We start from the raw sequence: 15,705 nt of genomic DNA, 5'->3' as shown, positions 1-15,705 counted from the left end.
CCATCTACCTGACTGTATCTGCAGTTATTCTCCCTTCCTATAAGTGCCATCCATCACATCCATCCAGCTCCTGTAAATTCCTCATTGCCTCTCACTGCTGCTCCAACCGATCCATGTGATCTGATAGGATTCACAACCCAAACACACTTACTGCAGACGTAATTATCAGTCTGCAGAACCTTAACAATCTACAGATCCTCACTCTCTCAGCGGAGCAGGTAAGGGCTGTTTGGCAGTGGCTGCTTGAAGGCTTGGTGACGTTTGTTTAACGGTTTAAATTTGAAAGTTTTTTTTTTAAAAAGTACAGAGCGGACACGGAAGCTGGTGTAGCGCAAGCTTACCTGGGTAGGTTTTTTTTCCCTATAAAAGCGCGCAGGAGAGGAACCCGAGGCACTACAGAGGTAGTGCCTCCCACCCGCCCCCCTCCTCTAACCTAAATAATAAGACCCGTTGTGGTAAGTAGGCAAGTGCTTCATTTTGCTTGTTCTATTCTTTAGACCTAGTTTTCTTTTTTAAAAGGTTACTTTTAGAGGGATGGCAGTGAAGGCAGTGCAATGTTCCTCTTCCAACATGTTTGAGGTGAGGGATGCCATGGACGTCCCTGCTGATTACACTTGCAGGAAGTGCACCCATCTCCAGCGCCTCCAAGACCGTGTTAGGGAACTGGAGCTGGAGTTGGATGAACTTAGGATCATTCGGGAGGCAGAGGGGGTCATAGATCGGAGCTTTAGGGAAGTAGTAACTCCAAAGATTGCAGACAGATGGGTGACAGTGAGGGGGACTGGGAGGAAGCAGCCAGTGCAGGGACCCCCTGCGGCCGTTCCGCTCAAGAACAAGTATACCGTTTTGGATACTTGTGGGGGGTCGAGTTACCAGGGGCAAGTAACGGGGCTCAGGCCTCTGGCACGGAGCCTGTCCCCGTTACTCAGAAGGGAAGGGTGGAGAAGAGCAGAGCAATAGTTATTGGGGACTCGATAGTTGGGGCACAGATAGGCGGTTCTGTGGGGGCGAGAGAGACTCACGTTTGGTATGTTGCCTCCCAGGTGCAAGGGTACGTGATGTCTCTGATCGTGTTTTCCGGGTCCTTAAAGGGGAGAGGGAGCAGCCCGAAGTCGTGGTCCACATTGGCACCAACAACAGAGGTAGGTAGAGGGCTGAGGATGTTAGGCAGGCTTTCAGGGAGCTAGGTTGGAAGCTCAGAGTTAGAACAAACAGAGTTGTTGTCTCTGGTTTGTTACCCGTGCCACGTGATAGAGAGTCGAGGAATAGGGAGAGAGAACAGTTAAATGCGTGGCTACAGGGATGGTGCAGGAGGGAGGGATTCCGGTATCTGGATAACTGGGGTTCTTTCTGGGGAAGGTGGGACCTCTATAAACAGGATGGTCTACACCTGAACCTGAGGGGCACCAGTATCCTTGGGGGGAGGTTTGCTAGTGCTCTTGGGGGGGGTTTAAACTAACTCTGCAGGGGCATGGGAACCTAGACTGTAGCTTTAGGGTGCAGGACCTGGAGTGTAGGGAGGTTAGGAACATGGCATCAATCTCAAAGGACGGTGCCTGTAAACAGGAAAGTGGCTTGAAGTGTGTATACTTCAATGCAAGAAATATACGAAATAAGGTAGATGAACTTGCAGCTTGGGTTGGTACCTGGGATTTCGATGTTGTGGCTATTACGGAGACATGGCTAGAACAGGGACAGGATTGGCTGTTGCAGGTTCCAGGGTTTAAATGTTTTAGTAGGGTCAGAGGTGGGGGTAAAAGAGGGGGAGGTGTAGCATTGCTTGTTAAAGATAGTATTACAGCGGTGGAAAGGACGATGGATGAAGACTCGCCATCTGAGGTAGTTTGGGCTGAGGTTAGGAATAGGAAAGGTGAGCTCACCCTGTTAGGAGTTTTTTACAGGCCTCCTAATAGTCCTAGAGACGTTGAAGAAAGGATTGCGAGGATGATTCAGGAGAAGAGTGAAAGTAATAGGGTGGTTGTTATGGGGGACTTTAACTTTCCAGATATTGACTGGGAAAGCTATAGCTCGAGTTCGTTAGATGGGACGGTGTTTGTCCAATGTATGCAGGAGGATTTCCTGACACAATATGTAGACAGGCCAACAAGAGGTGAGGCCATACTGGATTTGGTTCTGGGTAACGAACTAGGCCAGGTGTTAGAATTGGAGGTAGGTGAGCACTTTGGGGACAGTGACCACAATTCGGTGACTTTTACTCTAGTGATGGAGAGGGATAAGTGTGCACTGCAGGGCAAGAGTTATAGCTGGGGGCAGGGAAATTATTATGCGGTAAGGCACGACTTAGGATGCGTGGCTTGGAAAAGTAGGCTTCAAGGGAAGGGCGCAATTGATATGTGGAGCTTGTTCAAGGAGCAACTATTGAGTGTCCTTGATAAGTATGTACCTGTCAGGCAGGGAGGAAAGGGTCGTGTGAGGGAGCCGTGGTTTAATAAGGAATTGGAATCCCATGTTAAAGGGAAGAGGGCGGCCTATGTAAAGATGAGGCGTGAAGGTTCAATTGGGGCGATTGAGAGTTATAAGGTAGCCAGGAAGGATCTGAAGAGAGAGCTAAGAGCAGCAAGGAGGGGACATGAAAGGTCCTTAGTTGGTAGGATTAGGGAAAACCCTAAGGCTTTCCAAAGGTATGTCAGGAATAAAAGAATGACTAGGGTAGGAATAGATCCAGTCAAGGATAGTAGTGGGAAGTTGCATGTGGAAGCTGAAGAGATTGGGGAGACACTGAATGAATACTTTTCGTCAGTATTCCCTCAGGAACAGGACATTGTTGTCAATGTGAATACTGAGTCACAATTAAGTAGAATGGACGGCTTTGAGGTATGTAGGGAAGAGGTGTTGGAAATTCTGGAAAGGGTGAAAATAGATAAGTCCCCTGGGTCTGATGGCATTTATCCTAGGATTCTCTGGGAAGCAAGGGAGGAGATTGCAGAGCCATTGGCCTTGATTTTTATGTCCTCATTGTCTACAGGAGGAGTGCCAGAAGACTGGAGGATAGCAAATGTGATTCCCTTGTTCAAGAAGGGGAGTAGGGATAACCCTAGTAACTATAGGCCGGTGAGTCTCACTTCTGTTGTGGGCAAAGTCTTAGAGGGAATTGTAAGGGATAGGATTTATGAACATCTGGATAGGAATAATGTGATCAAGGATAGTCAGCATGGTTTTGTGAAGGGCAGGTCGTGCCTCACAAACCTTATTGAATTCTTTGAGAAGGTGACTAAGGAGGTGGACGAGGGGAAAGCGGTAGATGTGGTATATATGGATTTTAGTAAGGCGTTTGATAAGGTTCCCCATGGTAGGCTACTGCAAAAAATACGGAGGTACGGCATTGAGGGTGAGTTGGAGGTTTGGATTAGGAATTGGCTGGCTGGAAGAAGACAGAGGGTAATAGTTGATGGTAAAGGTTCATCTTGGAGTGCAGTTACTAGCGGTGTTCCGCAAGGATCTGTTTTGGGACCATTGCTGTTTGTCATTTTTATAAATGACCTGGAGGAGGGGCTAGAAGGTTGGGTGAGCAAGTTTGTGGATGATACGAAAGTCGGTGGAGTTGTTGACAATGAGGAAGGATGTGGCAGGTTACAGCGGGATATAGATAAGCTGGAGAGCTGGGCAGAAAGGTGGTAAATGGAGTTCAATGTAGGTAAGTGTGAGGTGATTCACTTTGGTAAGAGTAACAAAAAGATGGGGTACTGGGCTAATGGTCGGATACTTGGTAGTATGGATGATCAGAGGGATCTTGGTGTCCATGTACACAGATCTCTGAAAGTTGCCACCCAAGTAAATAGTGCAGTGAAGGAGGCATATGGCGTACTGGCTTTTCTTGGTAGAGGAATTGAGTTCCGGAGTCCTGAGATCATGTTGCAGTTGTATAAGACTCTGGTGCGGCCGCATCTGGAGTATTGTGTTCAGTTTTGGTCGCCATACTATAGGAAGGATGTGGAGGCACTGGAACGGGTGCAGAGGAGGTTTACCAGGAGGTTGCCTGGTATGGTAGAAAGATCGTATGAGGAAAGGCTGAGGCACTTGGGGCTGTTTTCATTGGAGAAAAGAAGGTTTAGGGGTGACTTGATAGAGGCGTACAAGATGATTAGGGGTTTAGATAGGATTGACCATGAGAACCTTTTTCCACGTATGGAGTCAGCTATTACGAGGGGGCATAGCTTTAAATTAAGGGGTGTTAGGGGTAGATTCTTTACTCAGCGAGTCGTGAGTTCATGGAATGCCCTGTCAGTCGCAGTGGTGGACTCTCTCCCTTTATGGGCATTTACGCGGGCATTGAATAGGCATATGGAGGATAGTGGGCTAGTGTAGGTTAGGTGGGCTTGGATCGGCGCAACATCGAGGGCCAAGGGGCCTGTACTGCACTGTATTTTTTCTATGTTTCTAGACCCCCTTTGTACCCTTCTCGCCTGCTCCACTGTTGGATCACAAGACCATAAGAAATAGAAACACCACAAGGCCATTCAGCGCTTGGAGCCTGCTCTGCCATTCCTCAAGTACATTTTTCTGCCCTTTCCATATAACTATAAGTTCTGTGTGGAGCTTGCACGTTCTCCCAGTGTCTGCGTGGGCTTCCTCTGGTGCTCGGGTTTCCTCCTACATTCCAAAGATGTGCAGGTTAAGTGGATTGGCCATGCTAAGTGCCCGTAGTGTCCAGGGATGTATAGGCGAGGGAGATTAGATTAGATACCCCACAGTGTGGAAACAGGCCCTTTGGCCGAACCAGTCCACACTGACCATCTGAGGAGCAACCCACCCAGACCCATCTCTCTCCGACCAATGCACCCAACACCAGGGGCAATTCAGCATGGGCAATTCAGCATGGCCAATTCACCTGACCTACACATCTTTGGACTGTGGGAGGAAACCAGAGCACCCAGGAGGGCGGTGAGGGTGCGGTCAGGGTGGAATGCTCTTCGAAGGGTCGGTGTGCACCCGTGCGGCCAAACAATTTTATGAACCAGGTTGTCATAACGGGTGACTTTAAATTCCCCAATATTGCCTGGGACTCCCTTAGAGTAAGAGGCTGACACAGGGCAGAATTTGCGAAGTGCTTTCAAGGTGTTTCTTGAAACAGCATGGGAATAGTTAAACTGAAAGAGGGGCCATACTGGACCTTGTATTGGCTAATAAACCTGGCCAAGTAATTGACCTTTCAGTCACAGAGTATTTTGGAAACAAGGAACATAACTCCTGATGTCTGAAGTTAGCTATGATTAAGGATAAGTCAGGACTTGTAGGAATGTATTAAACTGGGAAAAGACAATTTATGTCGGTATCAGACATGACTATTATGCGTTAATTGGAAGGAGCAATTAGTCAAGTCAACATTTCACATGTGGGAGTTGTTTAAAGATCTGATCAGAGTTCAGGACTGGTATGTTACAGTAAGGAGAGAGGACAAGGATGGCAAGGTGACAAAGGAGGTTGTGAATTTAGTCGAAAGGAAAGAAAAAAGCATATGTAAGGTTTAGGAGTCTAAAATTGGACACGGTCCCTTAAAAAAATAAAGAAAGCAGGGAAGGTCTCAAGCAGAGAGTTAGGAGAGCAAGAAGGGGCCAGGAAATGACCCTGGCAAATAGTGTTAAGGAGAATCCCAAGTTATTCTATACACACATTAAAAAACAAGAGAAGGTAGGATCATACAAGGATAAAGGAGGGAACTTGCGTTTGGAGGCAGAGGATGTGGGCAAGATCTGAAATGAATATTTTGTGTCCACATTCACATGGGAGAAGATATGGAGGATAGTGAGATTTGTGTGTAGTACGCTTATATGCTGGAGCATTTTGAGATCAAGAAAGACGTGGTGTTGGGTCTCATGAGAGCATAAAGATGGAGAAGTCCCTAGGGCCCAATGGTATCTACACAAGGTTATTGACAGAGGCAAGACAGGAGATTGTTGGCGCCTTGCCCAAGATCTTTGCATCCTCATTAGCCACTGGTGACATCCCAGAGGACTGGCCAGAAGCTAATATTCTTTCTCTTTTCAAGAAGGGAAATAGGAATATTCCAGGCAACTATGAACCAGTAACCCTCGCATTGGTGGTTGGGAAGCTACCGAAGAGAATTGTTAGGAATACAGGATGGAATTGAACCCAGGTTACTAGTGCTGAGAGGCAGCAGTGCTAACCACTGTGCTGTCCTTGGCTCATCCAGAAGACTAAGATGCATTTAAGGTGAGAGGGGGACAGTTCAAAGTAGATGTGAGTTTTAAAACATAAATTGGTATAAGTCTGAAATGCACTGCCAGGGATGGTGTTGAAGGCAGATATGATTGGTGCACATAAGGCAGATGGAGCTTAAATCTGGGTAAGTGTGAAGTACTGCAATTGTGAGGTCACATGTTAGGCAAAAGTGCAGAGTTAATGGCAGGACCCTGAACAGCATTGCTATATGGAAGGATCTTGGGATTCAGGTCAATACCCCCCTGAAAGTAGCCATGTAAGTAGACAGGGTGGTAAAGAAGGAATATGGCATGCTTGTCTTTATTGGTTGGGGAATTCAGTACAAGGGGTAGGATGCATTGAATAAAAGAATCCCTACAGTGTGGAAACAGGCCATTTGGCCCAACAAGTCCACATTGACCCTCCGAACAGTATCCTACCCAGACCCATTCTCCTACCCTATTACTTTACATTTTCACTGACCAATGCACCTAACCGACACATCCTTGAAAACTATGCACAATTTTAGCATGGCCAATTCACCTAACTTGCACCATCTTTCTGCACTTTTGCACATCAATCTGCAATTTGAGAGGGAGAGGGTACAATCGCTCGTGACAATATTTCAGTTGAATAAAGGGAACTATGGAGCTATGAGGGAGGAGCTGGCCAAAGTTCAAGGGATGACAGTGGAGGAACAGTGGCAGATATTTCTGGGTATAATGCAGAAGATGCAGGATCAGTTCATTCCAAAAAAGGAAGAAAGATACTATGAGGAGGCAGGGGTGGCCGTGGCTGTTGAGGTAAGTTAAAAAAATATGTAAAGTCAAAAGAGACAAAGTATAACATAGCAAAGATGAGTGGGAAAACGGAGGTCTGGGAAGCTTTTAAAGAACAACAGAGGATTACTAAGGAGGAAATACGCAGAGATAAAAAATGAGGTACGAAGGTAAACTGGCCAAAAATATAAAGAATGATAGTAAAAGCTTTTTTAGGTATGTGGAAGGGAAAAAAAATGGTTAAGACTAAAATTGGACCCTTGAAGACAGAAACAAGGGAATATATTACGGGGAACAAAGAAATGGCAGAAGAGTTGAATTGGTACTTCAGATCTGTGTTCACTGGAGAAGACACAAGCAATCTCCCAGAGGTAACAGTGACTGAAGGACCTGAACTGAAGGGAATTTATATTTGCCAGGAATTGGTGTTGGAGAGACTGTTAGGTCTGAAGGCTGATAAGTCCCCGGGGCCTGATGGTCTACATCCCAGGGTTCTGAAGGAGGTGGCTCGAGAAATAATGGATGTGTTGGTGATTATTTTCCAGAGTTCAATAGATTCAGGATCAGTTCCTGTGGATTGGAGGGTGGCTAATGTTGTACCACTTTTTAAGAAAGGAGCGAGAGAGAAAGCAGGAAATTATAGACCAGTTAGTCTGACCTCAGTGGTGGGGAAAATGCTGGAGTCAATTATAAAGGATGAAATTAAGACACATCTGGATAGCAGTAACAGGATAAGTCAGAGTCAGCATGGATTTATGAAAGGGAAATCATGCTTGACTAATCTTCTGGAATTTTTTGAGGATGTAACTCTGAAGATGGACAAGGGAGATCCAGTGGATGTAGTATACCTGGATTTTCAGAAAGCTTTTGATAAAGTCCCACATAGGAGGTTAGTAAGCAAAATTAAGGCACATGGTATTGGGGGCAAAGTACTAACTTGGACTGAAAGTTGGTTGGCTGACAGGAAACAAAGATAAACGGCTCCCTTTCGGAATGGCAGGCGGTGACCAGTGGGGTACCGCAGGGATCACTGCAGCTTTTTACAATATATAGTAATGATATAGAAGATGGTATTAATAGTAACATTAGCAAATTTGCTGATGATACAAAGCTGGTTGGCAGGGTGAAATGTGAGTAGGATGTTAGGAGATTACAGGGTGGCCTGGACAGGTAAGGCGAGTGGACAGATGCATGGCAGATGCAGTTTAATGTGGATAAATGTATGGTTATCCACTTTGGTGGCAAGAACAGGAAGGCAGATTACTGCCTAAATGGAGTCAAGTTAGGTAAAGGGGCAGTACAAAGAGATCTGGGTGTTCTTGTACATCAGTCAATGGAGGCAAGCATGCAGGTACAGCAGGTAGTGAAGAAGGGTAATAGCATGCTGGCCTTCATAACAAGAGGGATTGAGTATAGAAGCAAAGAGATTCTTCTGCAGCTGTACAGGGCCCTGGTGAGACCACACCTGGGATATTGTGTGCAGTTCTGGTCTCCAAATTTGAGGAAAGACTTTCTGGCTATTGAGGGAGTGCAGTGTAGGTTCACGAGGTCAATTCCTGGAATGGCAGGACTACGTTACGTTGAAAAATTGGAGCGACTGGGCTTGTCTACCCTGGAGTTTAGAAGACTGAGAGGGGATCTGATTGAGACATATAAGATTATTAAAGGATTGGACACTCTGGAAGCAGGGAACATGTTTCCGCTGATGGGTGAGTGCCAAACCACAGCTTAAAAATAAGGGGTAGGCCATTTAAGACAGAGATGAGGAGAAACTTCTTCACCCAGAGAGTGGTGGGTGTGTGGAATGCTCTGCCACATAAGGCAGTGGAGACCCAGTCTCTGGATTCGTTTAAGAAAGAGTTGGATAGAGCTCTCAAGGATCGTGGAATCAAGGGCTTATGCCTGAAGAAGGGCTTATGCCTGAAAAGTCGATTCTCCTGTTCCTTGGATGCTGCCTGACCTGCTGCGCTTTTCCAGCAACACATTTTCAGCTCTACATTAGCAGGTAGGGCATTCTACGCCCTTACCACTCTGCGGAAATAACCTGCCTCTGACATCTATCACCCCTCAATTTGTAGTTATGCCCCTTGTACAAGCTGACATCATCATCCTAGGAAAAATACATTCACTGTCTACCCGATCTAATCCTCTGATCATCTTGTATGTCTCTATCAAATCCCCCTTAACCTTCTTCTTGCCAATGAGAACAGGTTCAAGTCTCTCAGCCTTTCCTCATAAGACCTTCCCTCCAGACCAGGCAGCATCCGGTAAATCTCCTCTGCACCTTTTCCAAAGCTTCCACATCCTTCCCAAAATATGGGGACCAGAACTGTCCACAATATTCCGAGTGTGGCCGCACCAGGGTTTTGTATAGTTATGCAGAAGATAAAAACATCTGTTCTCATCAAGTGATAACAGAATGCTCTAAGGCAATTAAGAACAGTTACTTAAAATCAATGAATCTGTGTAAATAGGACACCGAGTAATAACATTCACGGCTGTTCCCTTGTGAAATTAATGACAATGTATGATTCTGACCTCGAAACAAAACTCTGTATCATCAAAAGCCTTGTAATTAACGGTCAGGTCAATTATAATGGATTCTTATTACCCTTTCAAGCTAGCAGATGCAGAGGGAAAAACATTTTTCCATTACAAGTCCCTGACTTGAGGGTTCAAAAGGACACGAGAGAGAGAGAGAGAGAGAGAGAGAAGAGATAAAGACAAAGAGAGAGAGAGAGAGAGAGTGGGTTTGTGCAGTGAATTTGTACTTGCAGAATTACATTTTACTTTGCTCAAAAACTGCATGAATCCATGTAAGATTCTGAAAATCCATATTTTAGATTAGAATCAGTCTGACCATTGTGGCGCAGTCTCACACAGGGCAACTCACAGCTTCAATGCATTATCTGGGCCAACATGACACCAATTGTTAAAGTTCACTCGAGAATGTAACTTTTAAAAATGTTTTGCGATTTACATATGAAAGAACTGAAACTAACATGGTCATTCTAAAAGATGAGAGTTTTAACAAACAATCCAGGTCTTTTTTCAATATATAATTTCAGTTACATCACACTGTAAACTTTTGCTATAAATTCTGAGCCTTACAATCTTATAATCCACAACCATCCGATGAAAGCGCAGCACTCCGAAAGCTAGTGCTTCCAAATAAACTTGTTGGACTATAATTTGGTGTTGTGTGATTTTTAACTTAATTAAGAACATGCAGGGTTTTTGTAAACTTTTTGTATCAAGGAACCCTGTTTGTGATAGAAAGGGAGAGTAGCCTGTGAGGGCTCTTGAAAAACTGGTGCCCTATTCTCCGAGGATTTTAGAACCTAGTTAGCTTGACTTATAGGTATCAGTGTTACGTTGTAACAGTGATGCTATTGGTAAATAGAGGGGATGACTAAAATTAATCTAAACTGCAAGAGATTTTTATTCCAGACTACCAAAGAGTATGATCTCAGGGACGAATGTGGATGAGAGGCATACAGGTCTGAGTCCACAAGGGATTCCCTGGGCCGTCTCAAATCTGTACTCTAATACTCTCACGCTAAACCTATGCCCTCTAGTTCTGGATTCCCCCATTGCAGGGAAAAAAATTGTCTCTTTATCCTACCCATGCCCCTCATGATTTTACAAACCTCTATAAGGTCACCCCTCAGCCTTTGACGCTTCAAAGAAAACAGCCCCAGCCTATTTAGCCTCTCCCTGTAGCTCAAATCTTTCTGTGATGTTAAAGGGTTACGTTGTTCTGCTGACGTGTACGAAATTGGATGTCCTGGGGGATATGCTTTTCTGTCTTACAGGCAGAATTTGATAATCAAATCAGACTCTATTCTGAGAAATAATCTAATCACGTTACATTGTTTTTGGGTGGAATGTGACTATAGGGGAATGGTGATTTGGAGATGCCGGTGTTGGACTGGGGTGTACAAAGTTAAAAATCTCACAGGTTATAGTCCAACAGGTTTAATTGGAAGCACACTAGCTTTCAGAGCGCCACTCCTTCATCAGGTGATTGTGGCAGGGGGTTGTGTCTTGCGTGCATGACTGACGGTGATGTACAAACCTTTAGAAAGGGAGGATGGTTCCCTTGTTCAGGGAGCTTCAATTGACATGCTCCGCAAGCATCACAAAGAGTGTTAAGTGATCCTCCAAAACATTTAGAACACAGAATATAGAACATTACAGCGCAGTACAGGCCCTTCGGCCCTCGATGTTGTGCCGACCTGTCATACCAATCTGAACCCCATCTAACTTACACTACTCCATGTACTTCCATATGCTTGTCCAATGACGACTTAAGTGTACTTAAAGTTGGCGAATCTACTACCATTGCAGGCAAAGCATTCCATACGCTTTCTACTCTCTGAGTAAAGAAACTACTTCTGACATCTGTCCTATATCTATCACCCCTCAATTTAAAGCTATGCCCCCTCGTGCTCGCTGTCACCATTCTTGGAAAAAGGCTCTCCCCGTCCACCCTATCTAACCTTCTGATTATCTTAATTGTACTTGCTGAAATAAATCGTGGCTATTCACAGAAGTTGGCATATTGCAGTTGTATCAAGTGTGTAAAAATCTTAAGAAGGGAACCTAACATTTAAATCCTGGCAACTTCCTTGTAAAGCATTTTTAGGTTCCCTAGAGTAGGCTATTGCAGAAAATACGGAGGCATGGGATGAAGAGTGATATAGTAGTTTGGATCAGAAATTGGCTAGCTGAAAGAAGACAGAGGGTGGTGGTTGATGGGAAATGTTCATACTGGAGTTCAGTTACTAGTGGCGTACTGCAAGGACCTGTTTTGGGGTTACTGCTGTTTGTCATTTATTAAAATGACCTGGATAAGGGTATAGAAGGATTGGTGAGTAAACTTGCAGATGACACTAAAGTCGGTGCATTTATGAACAGTGCAGAAGGGTGTTGCAGATTACAGAGGAACATAGACAAGCTGCACAGCAGAGCTGAGAGTTGGCAAATGCAGTTTAATGTGGAAAAGTGAGAGGTGATTCACTTTAGAATGAGTAACAGGAATACATAGCACTGGGCTAATGGTAAGATTCTTGAGCAGAGAGATCTCGGTGTCCATGTGCATAGATCCCTGAAAGTTACCACCCAGGTTGACAGGGTTGTTAAAGTGCAGTATGGTGTATTAGCTTTAATTGGTAGAGGGATTGTGTTTTGGAGCCATGAGATCATGATGCAGCTGTACAAAACTCTGGTGCGGCCACACTTGGGGCATTAAAACACAGAACAGTACAGGCCCTTCAGCCCTTGATTTTGTGCCTTTTATCCTATTCTTGTACTATCTATCCAAGGATCGCTTAAATGTCCCTAATGTATCTGACTCTACTACCACTGCTAGCAGTGCATTCCACTCTCTGTGTAAAGAACCTACCTCTGACATCTCCCCTAAACCTTCCAATTACCTCAAAACAATGCCCGCTCATGACAGACATTTCTGCCATGGGAAAAAGCCTCTGGCTATGCTTCTCAACATCTTGTACACCTCTATCAAGTCACCTCTTATTCTTCTACGCGCCAATGAGAAAAGCCCTAGCTCCCTCAACTTTTCTTCAGAAGACATGTCCTCCAATCCAGGCAGAATCCTTGTAAATCTGCTCTGCGTCTTCTCTAAAGCTTACACATCCTTCCTATAATCAGGTGACCAGAACTGAACACAATATTCCAAGTGTGGTCTAACCAGGGTTCTATAGAGCTGCAGCACAACATCGTGGCCCTTAAACTCAATTCCCTGCTAATGGAAGCCAACACACCATATGCCTTCTTAACCATCCTATCAACTAGGGTGGCAACTTTGAGGGATCTGTGAAAATGGACCTAAAGATCCCTCTGTTCTTCCACACTGCCAAGAGTCCTGCTTTCACCCAGAATTCCTGACACCTACCAGCCTTTCCTTTCACTCAAACAGGAATATACAGCCCCTGGACTTTTATTAACCCATTTTTGAAGGCTTCCCATTTTCCAGCTGTCTTTTGCTCCCAATCAACTTTTGAAAGTTCTTCCCGAATACCATCAAAATTAGCCTTCCTCCAATTTAAAATTTCAATTTTTAGATCTGGTATATCCTTTTCCTTCACTATTTTAAAAATAATAGAATTATGGCCCCAAAGTACTTCCCCACTAACACCACAGTCAACTGCCGCCCTGCCTCATTTCCCAACAGTAGGTCATGTTTTGCACCTTTTCTATAGGAACATCCACATACTGAATCAGAAAATTTTCTTGTACACACTTAACTTTCTCTCCATCTAAACCTCAACACTATGGCAGTCCCACTCTATGTTTTGAAAATTAAAATTGCCTACCATAAACACCCTATTATTGACTTGGAGGTACCAGTGTTGGACCGGCATGAACAAAGTTAGAAATCACACAACACCACGTTATAGTCCAAAAGGGTTATTTGGAAGCATTAGCTTTTGCTTCCAAAGCTAGCGCTTACAAATAAACCTGCTGGACTCTAACTTGTTGTTGTAAGATTTTTAACTTCACCTATTATTCACATAGATAACTGAAATCTACTTACAAATTTGTTTCTCAATTTTCCGCTGACTATTAGGGGGTCTATAATACAATCCCAATAAAGTGATCACCCCTTTCTTGTTTCTGAGTTCCACCCAAATAACTTCCCTGGATGTGCTCCCAGGAATATCTTCCCTAAGTACAGCAGTAATGCTATCCCTCATCAAAAGCGCCCCATCCTCACTCACCCCTCTTTCTATGCTTCTTCTAGTATTTGTATCCTGGAACATTAAGCTGCCAGTCCTGTCCATCCCTGAGCCATGTTTCTGTTGAGAATGCATATAGGGTATAAGCAGGTAGGGAAAGAGTTAAGTTCTGAGTTTTGTGAAAGAAGACGTTCAGCTGAACATGAATCAGATCAAATAAGAACTAACAGTTAACAATGGGGTGCTGGAGGCAAGGGTAATGGATTAAAAAGGTAGGAAAGCATTGGTTATGTAGAGTCATTTAACAATATTGGAAGCATTCAGTATATAAGGTCAGTTTTTCCCCAGTGGAGGGCTCTCTATGTGGGAGTCCTCCCCCTTTCTCTCGGGGATCTGGGGTGGAGGGTGTTGCACGCAGCAGTCCCCTGCAACCGCAGATTGCGGTGCTTCACGGACTCCCAGCCCAACTGCTTGTTCTGTGGCGCTGTGGAGTCCGTGGACCACGTATATATTGGGTGTGGGCGTTTGCACTCCCTTTTTGATTTCCTGAAAAACCTTCTCCTCTGCTTTTGGTTGCACTTCAGTCCCACGTTCCTGATCTTTGGGCACCCGGTAAGGAGGAAGGAGGGCAGGTCTGAAGACCTCCTCGTGGGTCTGACCAAACTGGCCATCAACAGGTCCAGGCAGCGGGCCGTGGAGGGGGTCGTTAGGGCCGACTGCCTGCCCCTCTTCCGCGGTTACGTTAGGGCCCGGGTGTCCTTGGAGAAGGAGCACACGGTGTCGACCAACACCCTGGAGTTGTTCAGGGAGAGGTGGGCGCCGCAGGGAATGGAGTGCATCATTTCTCCCTCCAACTCTATTTTGATTTAGTCCCTGCCCTCCCCTTCACTGTTTTTGATCACACAGCACTGTCCTTTGATGTGAAGGGCAGTGTTTGTCACTGGCCACCCGGGTGTTTTCCTATCTTCCTGGTGGTGGAATTTGAATAAAGATTCGTGCACTTTGTGTCTTTCACTGTGTCTCACACCTGCACACACACACACACACCATGGGTGCTAGGGGAAAAAAAAGAAAAAAAAATTAGAGAAAAAAGAAACAAAAAAAACATAAGGTCAGTTTAACAAGGTGAGGAGCATTCATTATGTAAAGCCAGTTAAGGTTAAGAACATTCATTGTGTAACAATAGATGGCTTAATCTTTACTATTGACACTCACTGATTGTATTGGTCTCCCCAATTGCTATGTATGTTGCCTTATATAGTCATTTACAGGGAGGAGTACTGAGGTAATTCATTAAGAAACTACTGTTTGAGAGAGAAAAACGAGAACTCATGTCTCTATGCACATGGGCGACCGTTCCCTCTTCCTTCAGGGCCCGGAATAAAGATGAAGGCGGTAAAACTACTCTGTGCCTCTGAGCTTTTTGCTTTGACTGAGGGGGGAGTGGGACAACACTCTAATTGCTAGGATATCTCAGTCCCATGTGCCATGAGTTCATCTGCCTTCCCAGTTAGGCCTCTTGCATATAAGTAAATGCAGTTTAATTTATCAGTCTGACCTTCTTCTCTGCTTTGTTCCTTCCTGCCTTGACTGTTTGACTCGCTCCCTTTCTCACTGTATCAGTCTCAGATTGATCTCTTTCTTCACTATTTCCCTGGGTCTCATTCTTCCCCCACCTCCCCTCTTGTTTAAATCCTCCTGGGCAGCTCGAGCAAATCTCCCTGCTCGTATCTTAGTCCCCTTCCAATTCATGTGCAATCCATCCTTCTTGTACAGGTCACTTCTACGGGGAGAAAGTGAGGACTGCAGATGCTGGCGATCAGAGCTGAAAATGTGTTGCTGGAAAAGCGCAGCAGGTCAGGCAGCATCCAGGGAACAGGAGATTTTTTTTTAAGAGGTCGAGGGCAGGTAGGAGGCCAGCACGGGGTGTCCAGGTGGATGGGGTGTGTTGGAGGCGTGAGAAGGGGGTCGTCAGTGGATGGGGTGTGTTGGAGGCGTGAGAAGGGGTCGTCAGTGGATGGGGTGTGTTGGAGGCGTGAGAAGGG

At 45.1% G+C, this 15,705-nt stretch overlaps 1 protein-coding gene across 1 annotated transcript in view; it reads right to left on the bottom strand.

Annotated features, from left to right (window-relative positions):
* The window catches only part of LOC122544462 (NACHT, LRR and PYD domains-containing protein 3-like), a 112,993-nt gene that overhangs the window by 94,965 nt on the left and 2,323 nt on the right, over positions 1-15,705 (bottom strand). The gene's annotated exons all lie outside the window — the stretch shown is intronic.

The sequence above is a fragment of the Chiloscyllium plagiosum genome, unplaced genomic scaffold (assembly GCF_037043375.1).
Source record: "Chiloscyllium plagiosum isolate Xiang-an unplaced genomic scaffold, Cpla_swu_hap1 HiC_scaffold_41, whole genome shotgun sequence".
Classification (NCBI taxonomy): domain Eukaryota; kingdom Metazoa; phylum Chordata; class Chondrichthyes; order Orectolobiformes; family Hemiscylliidae; genus Chiloscyllium; species Chiloscyllium plagiosum.
The sequence above is the reverse complement of the archived record's forward strand: the minus strand, read 5'-3'. Positions and strand labels throughout refer to the sequence as shown.